The 15595-nt window shown below is 46.1% G+C and overlaps 1 non-coding gene across 1 annotated transcript; it reads right to left on the bottom strand.

Moving 5' to 3' along the window:
- Window positions 1-9304: 9304 nt before the first annotated feature.
- Window positions 9305-9468, bottom strand: LOC136396247 (U1 spliceosomal RNA). Its single transcript, XR_010749639.1, has one exon. It is a non-coding gene; the product is annotated as a U1 spliceosomal RNA (small nuclear RNA).
- Window positions 9469-15595: the final 6127 nt, after the last annotated feature.

Genomic DNA, 15595 nt, shown 5'->3' with positions numbered 1-15595 from the left:
CGGTCAAGGCACATATGAGAAAGCAATCAATGAGCAACTAAGGTGTTGCAATGCGCAATGAAAAACTAATGATTGATGCTTCTCATCTCTCTCTGTTCCTGTCTGTCTGTCCCTGTCTATCCCTCTCTCTGACTCACTCTCTGTCTCTGTAAAAAAATAAATAAATGAATAAAATTTTTTAAAAAAATGACGTTGCGCCTGACCTGTGGTGGCACAGTGGATAAAGCGTCCACTTGGAAATGCTGAGGTTGCCGGTTCAAAACCCTGGGCTTGCCTGGTCAAGGCACATATGGGAGTTGATGCTTCCAGCTCCTCCCCTCATCTCTCTCTGTCTCTCCTCTCTCTCTCCCTGTCTCTCCCTCTCCTCTCTAAAATGAATAAATAAAAAATTAAAAAAAAAATGACGTTGCTAATGCTAAATTTTACAGTTCCTTGGTGCCTTATCACAGTAACAGGTGTCTGCTTGCAATCTAGGGACCTGCAGCTGGAGCAGGAAAATGACTGGGCAGGAAAGAAGTGAAAGGTCCTGTCCAACTAAGTTCCACCTGCACCTATGAGGTCAACAAACCTGGGTTGGGCAGGGTGGGCCAGAGTGACTGAGTCTTTCCGGAAAGGAAAGGGAAGGGCATAGGTTTTGCCTGGTCACAAACATGTCAAGGGCTGAGCAGCCAGTTTGAAACCTTCAGTGGCTTCTCAGAAGTAGTATCTCCCTGGAAGGATATTTCTATCCTGGCTAATTTTGCTTATAATAATTTTTTAAAAGATGGTGAGGATGGTGTTTTACAAAAATGGTGAATCGTGTTTCATGTAACTGAATGAATCCAGGGTGGGGATGGGGGTGAGCATCAGGACTAGCCCTGGGCTGTCATGCCCAGAAGTCATCACATCGATATTAGAAGGCAAGCACAATGTTCTTACAACATCCACCCTAACCTCCAGTCTTGCACAACTGGAAGCTCCAAAGGTTTAAACAGAAGAAGCCAAAGAATCTCCTCAACCATGGATGGAATTCTGGTTTCCAACCCTCAGCTATAAAGTAAATATTATATTTGCCACCTTCCTCTGTGCTTAAGTTTCTGATAGAAACAATGAGCCATCCCCAGGTCTCTCAAACTCATGTCAAAGAAAGAATGTCCAAAAAGAGGAATTTTTATAAAAAATGTATTTGAGCCAAACAGAGAATACCCTGGAAAAATGCTTCAAAGAAATGACAGTTTGCAGTTTCTGTTATGCATTTGGAATTGAGGTGGGAAAAAACAAGGTGAGGATGGGATTACATGATAGTTAATGAGATTATGTGCTCTCTTGAGGGTAGTCATGCTTTAAAAGGAGAGTTCTCAAAGGGGGCATTTCAAAGGTGTGTTAAACCTGGATTCATAGAAACAATGGACAGGGCTTGCTTGCTCTAGGGCTCTTTGGCCCCTTGAATGTGGATCTTTCACAAAATACCACGTGCGGGCGCTACCTTGATAAGGAATGTACCTACCTATATAGTTTAAGTTTAAAAAATCTGGCTCTCAAAAGAAATTTCGATCGTTGTACTGTTGATATTTGGCTCTGTTGACTAATGAGTTTGCCGACCAGTGCAAGGCAAAGATAAACCTTTCACTAAAAAGTTATACAGCGGAGGTATTAAAAAGTTACTCACCATGACCTGCCCAGTTAAGAATTTATGATCGGATCATACAGTGAAGTTACTTTCCGTGGAACCCCTTTTTCATCCACATTCAGAATGGGTGCAGCACCACCTTGCTGTCACCTCACTTCTGACCCTCTATTCCTGGTGGCTTAGTGGTTAGTACAAGTCCTACCTAAGACTGAAACTTTCTCATCAGGGCTGCTGAAATGCAAAGCATGTCCACACATGACAAACAAGAGTCAAAGCAGGCGGGCCATCTACATAGGACTCGAGCCTGGGATCATGAGAGTTTTAAGACAGTAGTGTCTAGATGTGGCAAGATAAGGGAAGATTAGTGTCAGGCTCATGCTGCTGTGGTATGCAGGTGTCCACACACACACACACTCCCCACTAGCAAAGAATCTTTACAGTAAATACTGTAGTTTTCTTTTTAATTGATTATTTGAGTGGGGTGGGGGGAGAAGAGAGTGTGAGAAGCATCAATTCATAGTTGCTTTACTTTTAGTTGCTCATTGATTGCTTCTCGCCCTGGGGCTCAAGCCAAGCCAGTGACCTCTTGCTTAAGCCAGTAACCTTGGGCTCAAGCCAGCAGCCTTTGGGCTCAAGTCAGTGACATTGGGATCATGTCGATGATCCTGCACTCAAGCCAGCAACTCCATCCTCAGGCTGGGGACCTCAGGGTTTTGAACCTGGAACCCCAGCATTCTGGTCATTGCTCTACCTACTGCCCTACCACTGGTCAGACCAGTAAATAGTTGTTAAATGAAAATTTTGACTAGGTTTTGGACTCTAAAAGTGGCATAAGTGTGCCCAACCCTTTTGCATTATTGTAAAATACACCTAATCTTCGCATATTTTGCTTTTTCATCCCTGGACCTTTTTCTATGCTGTCCTGTTTTCTCTACCTAGTGCTCATTGCTCACTTGGCTAATTCCTTTTAATTATCCTTTAGGTTTCAGTCTAGATGTCATTTCCAGGAAGTCTTTACAGACCCTCTAAGTCTGGATTATGTGCTCCCATAATGCCCGCACTTCCCTCATGCATTAGCACATATCACATGGGGTTTGTAATTGCCTGTGTCTTTCATTAGACCATAACCCTTGCAAGTGGTGATTGCGTTTTGTTTATGTCCGTGCCTTTGTGCCTAGCATGCTCACCAGATATTTATGAGATGAATGTATTAGGCACATTATTGCTTCTTCCACTTCCTCCCCAGAAGCTGACCTTGAGTTCAGCCACCTGCCAAGTGAGACATAGAGTTACCTCATGCAGAAAGAGGTCTATTTTAGCCCTGGCCGGTTGGCTCAGCGGTAGAGCGTCGGCCCGGCGTGCGGGGGACCCGGGTTCGATTCCCGGCCAGGGCACATAGGAGAAGCGCCCATTTGCTTCTCCACCCCCCCCTCCTTCCTCTCTGTCTCTCTCTTCCCCTCCCGCAGCCAAGGCTCCATTGGAGCAAAGATGGCCCGGGCGCTGGGGATGGCTCCTTGGCCTCTGCCCCAGGCGCTAGAGTGGCTCTGTTTGGAGGGGCAGAGCATCGCCCCCTGGTGGGCAAAGCGTCGCCCCTGGTGGGCGTGCCGGGTAGATCCCAGTTGGGCGCATGCGGGAGTCTGTCTGACTGTCTCTCCCCGTTTCCAGCTTCAGAAAAAAATACAAAAAAAAAAAAGAGGTCTATTTTATAAAAACCTTCAAGCCCCCCAAATTCATATCTACAGATGAAAGCTCAGGTACCTACGCTGGTGTAGGGCCTTCTTCTGCAAATAACATGTGGAGGAGGTAATCCTCTGTTCTGAGGCTGATGCTGCTAAGAACCAACTTTGGGAGTGTGTGTGTGTGTGTGTGTGTGTGTGTGTGTGTGTGTTGAGATAAAATAGAGGACATTTTTAAGGTCCTGAGCATCCCTTTTTTCCAGCAGTATTAGGTATGGTGACATAATGAGCACCTGGAAAGGGAGGAGTGTGTGACTATGGAGTCTGTAGGATTCTGTGTGGCTAGCAGAAGCTCTCTCAATAGTGGTAGCTATCCATGGAGGATAGGTGGAGATAGAATGAGTTCAAGAGTTTTTATTTGCCTCATTATCCAGTCATTTTATTTAGTGCTGATTTAATCAACCAAGATGCTGCAATTATAGGTTGGTAGACATATATAAATAATGTGCTTGAGGTTGAAGATTGGGCATAAACAGATGGCTAGGGTGTGTGTGTGTGTGTGTGTGTGTGTGTGTGTGTGTGTGTGTTTCACACCTCCCTGGACACTGGTGTGTCCCCATGCCTTCAGGTCTGTCATGGAAGTGAGGAGGGAGGACAGGGAAAGAACAAACACTATTGGGTACAGATACTTTGCGATTTCGGTCTTGTGTAACTTTCACATCAACTCTGTACATATTTTTTCTATTCCTGTTTTACAAATGAGGAAACTGAGACGCAGGGATGTTATATAACTTGCCAAAAGACAAGTAATAATTTGTAGTCCTGAGTGTAGTGTTCACTTTATGCCTGCTCTATCAATTCAGCTCGACCCCCAACTCAGTGTTGAGGGTTTGGCATCTAGGACAGGACACAGAAGGAAAGCACTGATTGAAACCAGTCCGCTCAGACTCTGGGTCAGACTGACCAGATTCAACTCTTACCTCTGCTCCTTTCCGTGTGACCCTGGCATTAGGGTGGTGTCCTTAGTGTTTCAGTGCCTTTTAAAAAAAATGCCATAAAACTTTCCTTTATTAAGTAACCAGTTCCAGACAAGTTAAATATTTGTGTCTTAACAACATAGCCACTTGAAAAAACAATACACTTAAATTGAAAGAAAAATATATTTTAATTCAGTTAAGTTACCAGAATTAGTATTGGGATATCTGTGACTGTTGGGCACTGCATTACTTTTCTAACTCTGGAGTCAGATTGCACATCGCTCCACTCATTTCCTGTTCTATTGACCTGACATTGAAAAATCCAGTTTTGCAAAGTCATGACGTCATCGATAGGACCACAGCACCACCTACTGTAGAAATGGTGAACTGGCTTGAGGTAGTAGTTCACCGATGCCCCGGATTGCTGTTTTCCTGCAGTTTTTCAAACACCGGGTCAGACCCCACTGTGGCATCTGGGCGCACAGTTTGGGAATTGCGATATTAGTTGGAAAATTTACTTATTCTTCCTGCGTTTTGGTTTCCTCACCTGCAACGTGGGGGTAATAATACCTAGCCAATGGCATGGTGATGAAGTTTGGATGAGGTGTTTATAAAGCATCTATACATTGGCGCGTGACACCCCCTGTTAGAGTCACTGGGAGAGTTAATAAAAATTGAAAATGCCTAAAAACCCTACCCACGGATTCCGATGTGATTGGTTGGGGTGAGGTACTGGCATAGGAGTTACTTTTTAAAGGATTTTCATGTATAGCCAGGGCTGAAAATCACTGATTTAGGACATAGTCAATTATTTTAAAACTAGAAGTAATGTTGGCACTCTCCCTCCAGGGAGCACACCTGCACCGTTCCATTCTCTCTTCCCCTCTTCACCCCCCACAGGTGAGCATCTCCTAAACTCTAAGCGTTCCCAGAGACGTGCAACCAGGGGAGCAGTGGGCAGCGGCAGCCTGTCCAGGGCTAACCTCCAGGACCTGTCTCCATGGTCCCCTTTTCTCTGGCTTTCCAGTGAGCTGATTGGGCTTCTTTCTTTTCTTTCTTTCTTTCTTTCTTTCTTTCTTTCTTTCTTTCTTTCTTTCTTTTTTTTTTACAGAGACAGAGAGAGAGTCACAGTGAGGGATAGACAGGAACGGAGAGATGAGAAGCATCAATCATTAGTTTTTCATTGCGACATCTTAGTTGTTCATTGATTGCTTTCTCATATGTGCTTTGACCACTGGCCTTCAGCAGACCGAGTAACTCCTCGCTTGAGCCAGAGACCTTGGGTCCAAGCCAGTGAGCTTTTTGCTCAAACCAGATGAGCCTGCGCTCAAGATGGCGACCTCGGGGTCTCGAACCTGGGTCCTCAGCATCCCAGTCCGACGCTCTATCCACTGCACCACCGCCTGGTCAGGCTGGGCTCATTTCTTCCCGGTAAGTTTTCTAGAGAGCCAAGGCAACCCTGCCTAGGCTCTGTTCTATTGTTTTTTCTATCCTAAGCCCTTCCTTATTTCACTGTCTCCAGCTTTAATAAACATACTCTCAAAAGAAAAGGAAAAAAAGAATAATGAAATGCTTTACATGAACCTCTTTTCACTCCGTGTTGCCCTGCACATTCTAAAGAACCAATAATTTAAAAAATTAAGAATCAATAATTTTCTATAATACATATGGTAGGTATTAAAGCTGTTCTCTAAATTTTTCCTTCTCTCCACCTCTACCCCGTTTAAGATTGCACTGCCTGGTCACTGGAGATTGGGTGTGGCTGTAGGCGACTCAGCATGGGCAGTGAGACAGAAGTGGGAGTGACAGTATTGTCCCCAGGTGGAAGCTTTATTGCTGTTGTGGCCACTCTGTCACAGCAACTGGCCATGCTCCAGCTAGTAGCTGCTCCATCAGCCTGAGTTCAGAGCGAGGAGAACATGGAACAGGGGCCCCGTCTGACCCACAGTGGATATGCAGGATGAATGAGAGAGACCCCTTTGGTACTTGAAGTCACTGGGCGTTGGGTTTTGTTGTTGTTCTTATTGTGACATAACCTAGACTATTCTGACTGGTAGACTATCTTTACCAGCTACCCATCACTGTGTCATGGGTCAAGGTGGAGTAAATTAAATGATTTGTATGTTTTGTTTTATTTTTTAGTGATCAATGATCTCTGAACCTTTAATTGGCCTCCTGCCACTTGACCTTGATGTCCAGCAGGGTCTTGTACTCCTGGGCCTGGCACTGCCTCTCTGCCTGGGTCCGGGTCAGCTCTGACTCCAGGGGCAGCAGGATCCCATTGAGCTGTTCTATCTACATGGCAGAGCGAGTCTCACCTCCTCTCAGGCTGTTCCCCAACTGGCCCTCAGAGTTCTCATCAAGTCCGGGTCAATCTCCTCATGTCTTAGCTCAGCGAGTGTCATCTCGGCAGCTCCTATCTGAGCTGTCGCGAGGTGACCACTGTGGTGCTCTCCCCGGCCTGCTGGGACCAGAAATTTCCTTGCTCCTTGAGAGGAGCAGTTCTTTCGAGCCAGTGCATCATACTGGGCCCAGATGTCTGCCATGGTCTGCAACTTCACATCACCTCAGACTTGGCGGTCTAGTTTTGTGGATCATTGACTTCCTCCTCGTGATTCTTCTCCACAAAGAGCAACTAGCTCCTCCTTAAGAGCCTCGGTCTCTGTCTCCAGCTGCAGCCGTGTGATACTGGTGTCATCAGTGACCTTTTGGAGCCCATTGATGTCACTCTCCATGGGCTGGTGCATGGCCAGCTCCAATACATACTTGACTCTCAGGTCATCAACAGCAAGATGTGCCTTATCAGTCTGTGGAATGAAGTAGGCATTGTCCACAGAACTTGCAGATATCTGAGCCCTCAGGCCCTCGATGGTCTTGAAGTAAGGACCCAGTCTCTGACTGGGAGTCCCTTCTTCTCTGGCTGTTCCCACAGTTTGCTCTCCAGTCCCTGATTAGCAGCCTCCAGGCTCCTCACCTTCTCCAGAAAGGGGGCCAGAGGGTCATTCAGGCATCGCGTAGTCTCCTTCTCTCTCTCGATGTCCCCCATGACCACCAGGCCCCTGGACCACCAACCACCCCAGATGCTGGTGGAGTGTGACACAGAGATCCGGTACCTCAAGCCTGTATAGATGTTGGCCATGCTGCTGACTGGCCAGGCCTGGTGGCTGGAGGACTGCATGGAGTCCAGGGTCCAATAGCTGGTGGAGAAGCTGGAGCAGGTATTGAACTCATGTTGTTGGGAAGGAAGGCAAGAAGCCAAGCCTCCAGTTCAGGCCACTGAAGCAAATTTGTTTAAGGAGCAGTATGTGCAGGGGAAAAAAAAAAAAGACAGAGAGAAGGGATTTTGGAGACCGATAGATTACAATGAAATATTAGCTCTGCCACTCACTGTATGTGTGATTTTTAAACAAATTTCAAAATTCTCTTTATAATACTTATTAGAATGGCAAACAAACAGACCATACTAAATGCAGAGCAACTAGAACTAGGGATGCAAAATGGTATGGATGCTTTGGGAAACCGATGAGCGGTTTCTTTTTTTTATTTATTTATTCATTTTAGAGAGGAGAGGGAGAGACAGAGAGAGAGAGAAGGGGAGGAGCTGGAAGCATCAACTCCCATATGTGCCTTGACCAGGCAAGCCCAGGGTTTTGAACCGGCGACCTCAGCATTCCAGGTCAACGCTTTATCCACTGCGCCACCACAGGTCAGGCCGATGAGCGGTTTCTTATAAAATCAAACATACACGTAATGTCCCATCAATCTCATGCCTATTTACTCAAGAGAAATGCAAGCTTATGTTTTCACAAAAACCTGTATGTGACGGTCTACAGAGGCTTTATTTGTAATTGCTCCAAACTGGAAACACCCCAAATATCCTTCAACTGGTGGCTGATACAGCCATACAGTGAAATACTACTTGACAATGGAAAAGGAACTACTGATAAAGGCAAGGATTAGGATGCATCTTCAACGCACCATTCTAAGTGAAAGATGTCAAACTTGAAAGTCTACATATTATTTGATTCCACTTCTAGGACACTCTGGAAAAGTCAAAGTTATAGGAAGAGAAATCACATGAGGGCTGCCAGGGGTTGCAGGGTGGGGAACAGTTGACTACAAAGAAGTAGCCTGATATCATGGAAACTGTTTGATATCGTGGTTGCGTTGGTGGTTACGTGACTCTATACACTGTCAAAACTCAGAATTGGACCTGGCAAAACCATGGCTCCCGGAGCCTCTGCCTCGTGCTCCGGTCCTGAGGCCAGTGCCCAATTCAGATCTGATTTGGGGTTGCAGTAGCACTGCCTTCATCCTGGTTGAACAGTAAAGCCCACAGCAGCTGGGGGTGCATCCTGCAGAGACCGTCAGCACTGTACGGACTGCTGGAGCTAAGCAGGGAGGTGGGGTTTTCCAGGTTGCCGACCACCGCCCCTACACTCACAGACACACCATGCACCACACCTCTAGGAGAAAGGCAGCAAGCATACCAGGGGCTGGCGGTAGGGACAATCACCATCAACTGGAATCGGCCTTTGCCTCGCGCCTCTGGAAGCCACGATTTGAGCAGCGGCAGCCAGTCCAGCTTGCCCATGGCTCAGACGAAGGCCCAGCGGCCCTTAGAGCAACCTGGCTTTCAGTCTAACCTGTTCCCCCCACCCAAGGCCACAGTGCCTCGTGTAAGCTACAGATCAGTGGATCTGGCATGTTGGCCTCCCCATTAGTCTACAAGATCCAAGAAGACATGGTCCATCCTGCAGTGTCAGACCCGCAGCCTCTTCAAGAACACACTCAGCCCTGCCTCCTCGTCGTGAGGCAGATGGACAGCCTCTCCTCCCCTCCCTGTGATCCCAGGGCATAGACCTGGTCCTCCATTGCCATAGCTATGGAGAGAAACAGCACAGAGCCTCAAGATGAGCAAATCCTTTTATTGGAAAAAGAAATAATAAAAGGCCACCGCAAAAACACAAACAAACAAACAAAAAAACTCAGAATTGGAATTCAAAGTGAATTTTACTGTACGTGAAGAAAAATTGTTTTTTCAAAGGAGAGTGTGAATGCAGCCCCCCACTACCACAAATCATGCAGTTGAGTTTCCCACATATGGGGAAATTACAGGGGTCAGCACATCTGGAGTTCGACAGATAAGCCTTGCCTTGGGAAGAACATCTTTGTGATCATGGCGTCTCCCCTGCCAGGTAAATATGTAAATAAAAATTTTAAAGTAAATGAAAAGCCAGACATAAAAGGCCCCATATTGCACGATCCCGTTTTTATGAAAGGCCCAGAGCAGGCAAATCTATAGAGACAGAAAGCAGATCTGTGGTTGCCCTGGGCTGGAGGGAGGGAGGCCTGGGGAGTGACTGCTAATGGAGGTGGGGTTTCTTTCTAGGGTGATGACACGGTTTGGAAATTAGTGGTGATGGTTGTATAACCTGGTGTTTGTACTATAAAAAAAAATCATTGTACTGTACACTTTAAAATGGTGAGTTTTGTGATATGTGAATTATCTCTCAATTTGTAAAAGATAACCTTTTTCAGCCAGTTTTCCCACGAGATCTCACCTGGTCTAGGATCATCAGGCCCACTTCTGTACCTTGGAGGGAGGAGAGATGTTGCCTCCCCATCTAGCCCCAAGTTGGCTCTTTCTGGTACTTTGGTGCCTTAACCCTCTCTGGGGACTCCAGGAGGAGCTGCCTGCCTGGAACCTGCAGCTATAGGAGAGGAAGGTGGGGCTGTGGATATAGCTGCAGCCTACAGGTAACCAGGTGGGGCTGGAAGCCTACGGCAGATCCCTGGGGGCTCAAGTCTCCAGCAGGAAACCTGGTCGTTCGGTCGTTCCGCACACCGGTGCTGAGGACTGAGCTGGGGTCTGAGTTGTAGGGCTGGTGGAAACAGGAGAATTGGTCATTCCTTTCCCACGTCTCCTCAGGTGTGTCACAGGGAGTGGGCAGGGCAGGAGGGAGATGAAGCACGTGGGAACCAACAGGGTCTCAAGGCCTGGGAGCAGGTTGGGGAGGGGATGCTCCCAGAAGTGCCTTGGATGGATGGGGCGGTGGGATGCAGAGCCTGGGGCAGGGGCAGAGAGAGGTTGGGGCTGGGGGGAGTGAGGCTGGCCTGGACTACTGGCCTGTGGCTGCCCTGCCCCCAACATCCCGGGGCACCTTTCTCCTTAAGGTGGAGGCCCCTGTCACCTCTCCCCTTCCTGCCTCTGCCCTGCTCGCCCACTCTGACCTTAGGCAGAGGAAGGCAGGGGCTTAGATAGGGAGGGAGAGAGGACAGGGATCTTATTAAACTTGAGAACTCTGGGGACTGAAAGGTATCCAGAGCAGCCACTCCCCAGGCCAGGCGATGCCCAGTGGCCAGTGGCCTGGGCCCACACCGGCAGCACCAGCCCCTGCAACTCTGTGCTTTCAAGCTCTAGGCAAGAGGCAAGCGCAGCTTGGGGTGAAGGCCAGGCTTGTTGTGGCTGTGATAATGTCAGGGCCTCCCAGGCAAGAGCAAAGTGAAGTTTGCTCATTGCTTACATTTTTCTGTGAGGCCAGGCTGGGAAACAGTTGGAAATAAAAGCGAGGGAGAGTGGGCAGACTGCCTCCAATGATAGGCTCTTGTGCCACCTGTGCCCCTGGGGGTGAGGGGAAGGGTATCTCAGCGCAGAGGGTGCCGTGGTCATGGGTGCAAGGAGGCGCTATAGAAAGTGAGGCTGTGTGATAATCCCCGGGACCTGGTCCCTCCTCCTCAGATGCACACCAGCCTTCGCCCTTCTGGTACCTGTGCCCAGCTCCTCTGTCTAAGCAGGAAACTCTGGGTCTTCCCTTTTGCTCCACCAGCTGAGATTTTCTCCCCATTTCGCCTCCTCTGGCAACACTGTCTAACCAGTCCCAGCCTCCCCCTCCCCCACTCTCCTGTGCTTGTGGCTTCTTTGCTCCTGATGACAGTGTCACAGCCACCAGAAGCTGTTATATTGACCAGTGGCTCCTCTTCCCCAGCTAACCTGTTGGCTGATGCTCCATATCAACTGTGTGTGTGCTCTTGTAAACGTGGTTCCTTTTTCTACCAGCTTCTTTCTCCAGTTTTTGCTTAAGACCTGTGTATGTTCAGGTTTTCATAAGGTGTCTTTTATTTTAAATGTTGATTTTTAAACTTTATTTATTTATTTATTTATTTATTTATTTATTTATTTATTTGAGATTGAGAGTTTGAGAGACACACAGGAACGGAAAGAAAGAGATGAGAAGCATCAACTCATAGTTGCTTTCACTTTAGTTGTACATTGAGCTTCTCATGTGTCTTGACCGGGGCCATGCCAGTGTCCCCTTGCTCAAGCCAGTGACCTTGGGCTTTTCATTCCCGAGACCTTTGGGCTCAAACTGGCGAGCTGGGGATCCTCCACTCAGGCCACAACCCCAGGCTAATGTACCTACGACCTTGGGTTTTGGAACTGACAACCTCAGCATTCTAGGGTTGATACCTTAACCACTGTGCTACCACTGGTCAGGCTGTAGGATGTCTTTTCTTTTTTTTTAAATACTTTATTTATTGATTTTACAAAGACAGGAGAGAAAAGGGAGCATGAAATGGGAAGTATCAACTCATAGTTGCCTCATGTTAGTTGTTCATTGCTTGCTTGTTGTATGTGCCTTGACCAGGTAAGCCCAGGGTTTCGAACTGACAACCTTGGTGTTCCAGGCTGAAGGTTTATCCACTGTGCCACCACAGGCCAGGCTAGAATGTCTTTTCAAATCAAGAAACAGAGTAGGCCAGCTGGATTCAGAGGAGAAGAAAGTTTCTGTTTGGGGTGATGCGGTGGCAGATCTTTGTGGCAGGTCGCAGGGCAAGGTAGGGCTCTGGCTCAGGTAAAATGGACCCCAGTGGGGAAAGCCCAGGGCCAAGGCAAGAAGAAGACCAGCTCTGAGCCCCAGGTCAGGACTACCTGGAGCTCCTCTCTCTACTTTGCTTTTTACATAAGTCACACAGAGATACCAGGAGATGCTTGCCTGACCCAACCCCCAGACTGTGGAATGGAGAGAATTCTCTATCTAGGATGGCCTGGTCGCTGTCCCAGAACTGTCCCAGCTCACTCACTCGCCTCAGCTTTTGCTCATGCTGTGTTTCCTCCTTAGAATGTCCCCTCCAGGCCCCTCTCTTCTGAAATCCCAATTCCTCCAAAGACCCAGTCTATTCTTTCTCCCCTGTGAAACCTTCCCTGATTCCTCCTTCTGATAGTGGTTTGTCTCTTCTTTCAATTTCTCTGGTTCCCAGAGGTAACATTCCCCAGACGCGTGTAACTGCTTTATATCTGGGGTTCTCAACTTCTGCACTACTGATATTTTGAGCTGGGTAATTCTGTGCTGTGAAGGGCTATCCTGTGCATTTTAGGAAGTCCAGCAGCATTCCTGGCCTCTACCCACTAGATGTCAGCAGTACCCCTTCAGTTGTGAGGACCAAAAATGCCTCCAGACATCGCTAAATAAACCCTGGAGTGCAAAATCGCCTCAGTTGAGAACCATTATCTTCTTTACTATTTTGCTTTTAATATTTTGATTTCATGGCTAGATTCTTTTGAATGCCTTATTCTGCCCAGAACACTGTTATACATACATGTCATGTGTTCCATAACTATCTGTTGAACATTGCATGGAGCATGAAGAGATGCGACATGTAGAGGGTGTTGTGTTGAGTGGGACACTTGAACCATGTCAACACAATAAATTAAAAAAAAACAACTATCCGTTGAACGAATCAATACACACTTTTCAAACATTAAAGGTACAAATAGAAATTATTGTAGCTAACTTTAGGCCTATGTTGTACTTTGATGGGATGGAGATATTAATATTTTCTCCTAAAAGGTCAGTCCACTCTTTTCCCACAATCAAATCTTAGAAACAATTCATTAGCAAGGAACTTTGCTATATCTACTGAAGAAATTTTGTTACACTAAATGGAACCCACAACAAAAATATTTCCAAGTTAACTTCGTGTATTGCAAGTGATACTTATTTAGATCAAAATCTGAATTATAAAATAATCTGAACCATCCTTTGAAATCCAGTGCAATGGGCTATAGGTACCTTGTATGAGACTTTCTGCTGATGGTCTCGGCTTCCCTATGAGGGAAGAGAACATAAGAGTTACTAGGAAGATTTCTTAAGGCTCGAGCAATTGGCCTCCCTGCCATTACTTTTGCTCTAATATTATGGTTATTTTTGCTTTTTCCTCCCTCCTACGTTGTGGGAAACTCAAGACCAAAAACTATCGAATTCCTCTTCACACCCCTCTAACACTTAAGCACAGTGCCTTGCCCATAGAAGATTTTCCTTTCCATACATTTCAAATCCTTTTATTTTATTGATTTTTTTTTTAAGGAAAGAGAGGAAGGGGGAGACAGAAACATTGATTTGTTGTTCCACTTATTTATGCATTCATTGGTTTATTCTTGTATGTACCCTGACCAGGGATCAAACCCACAACCTTGGCATATGGGGAGGATGCTCTAACCAACTGAGCTACCTGGCTAGGGCTCCATACATTTTTGATAAATGGACTATGCACCTGACTTCAGAAGCCCGGAAGGTGAGGGAGTGTAGACAGACTAGCACCTGGACTGGCTTCCACCCCTCAATTTTATAGCTCCTGTGTTAATTGCATCCTAATGCTATACATATATTGATTCATATACTTTGTTTCAAGCTGGATAAGACTTTCTACAAGATCTAATCCCATACTCTCATTTCTCAGAGGAGGAAACAGGCCCAGGGAGGTACGTAGCTTTTTTGTGTACAAAAAAACTGAAATGGTCAATTGTTCTGCTGGCTTTAGGAAGATTAAAGTTTTGCTTTAGTTCTGGCTTCTTTAAATAGTTGCTCTAGATCACGGTTCCTCAACCTCAGCACCACTGACATTTGGACCCGTAACTCTTTGTTGCAAAGGACTGTCCTATAAAATGTAGGATATTTAGTGGCATTTCTGCCTCTACCCACTAGATACTGGTAATATATTCCCTCCCCCCTTAGGACGATCAAAAATGTTCCCAGACACTGCCAAATGTCCCCATGAGAACCATTTTGCTAGACCTTCCTACAGGTAAAATCCCTTCATATGAAATGCCAAGGCCCTTGGGTTAGCTCATCAAAATGTGATTGTTTTAATGAATAGTTTGCTGGCAAATCTCATTTGTAGTCAACGAGCTCTGGAGAAAAGACAGAGCCACTCTATAGTGAGCACCAGGTCTCAATCGGGATTCAGGCCCACATATTATGTCAATTATTTATCATATTCTGTCTACTTCCAGGGCCTTTGAAGTGGAGCCTGACATTTCTTTCTCAGATCAACTGGCCAAGTGTGTTGCCCATGAGTTGGGCTGTATGGCAGGGTGTTCTACCCATCAGAGCCCTCTTTACATTGTCTTTTCTTTCTTTTTAGTTTTTCTATTGATTTGAGAAAGAGAAAAGGGAAAGAAAGGGAGGGGGGAAGGGAGAAAGAGAGAAAGAGAAACATCAATTCATTGTTTCTAGTTGCGCACTTGTTCATTGCTTCTTGTGTGTGTCCTGACTGAGGGTTGAATCCTGGTGCACTGGGTAGACACTTTACCCACTGAGCCACCCAGCCAGGGCCTCACATTGTCTTCTGTCTACTTTTCTCTCTGTCCCCATGGACTTTACGGCCCATGACATCAGAGACCATCACTATTTTGCTTGCCATTGGACTCTCAGCATTGAGGTGGCACATGGGATGTATCCGATAAACATTTGTTAATGAATATGCAATAGAAATGATAATATATTGAATTGGTTATGGGTCAAAAGTGCAGAATTTAGCTACAGCTTCCTTAGTTTACAATAATCATTACTTCTGTTTATTAAGAGCTTACTACAAGCCAGGAACTTTATGTGTTATCTCGTTAATGGCAAAGCAACCTTATGAGATAAATATTATTAATCCCATTTGAAAGATGAGGAAACTGAGGCTCAGAGAGGGTTCATGACTTAAGTGGCTTAAAAAGGCCAGATTTAGATGGAAGCTTACCTAATTGTCCTCTGATAGATTCTAGACCTCTCTTGTTTAGTTATAAACCTGTGTGCTGGTTCTTTTGTGTATAGAATAAGCAGTTCATGAATAGAGATCAGAAAAGTGGCTTTTTCATTGTATACAACTTAGATCTGTCCACCTTTTCCTCTTTGAGGGATCTACTAGAGACATGGAAATAATCTTGTTACACATAATTGTCTTTGGCTGCTATATTCAGCCTAAATATTCAGGCTGCTATAACAAACATATCGCAGAGCCCTAGCCTGATGGTTCAGTTGGTTAGAGCATTGTCCCAATATGCT

The sequence above is a fragment of the Saccopteryx leptura genome, chromosome 2 (assembly GCF_036850995.1).
Source record: "Saccopteryx leptura isolate mSacLep1 chromosome 2, mSacLep1_pri_phased_curated, whole genome shotgun sequence".
NCBI lineage: Eukaryota > Metazoa > Chordata > Mammalia > Chiroptera > Emballonuridae > Saccopteryx > Saccopteryx leptura.
The sequence above is the reverse complement of the archived record's forward strand: the minus strand, read 5'-3'. Positions and strand labels throughout refer to the sequence as shown.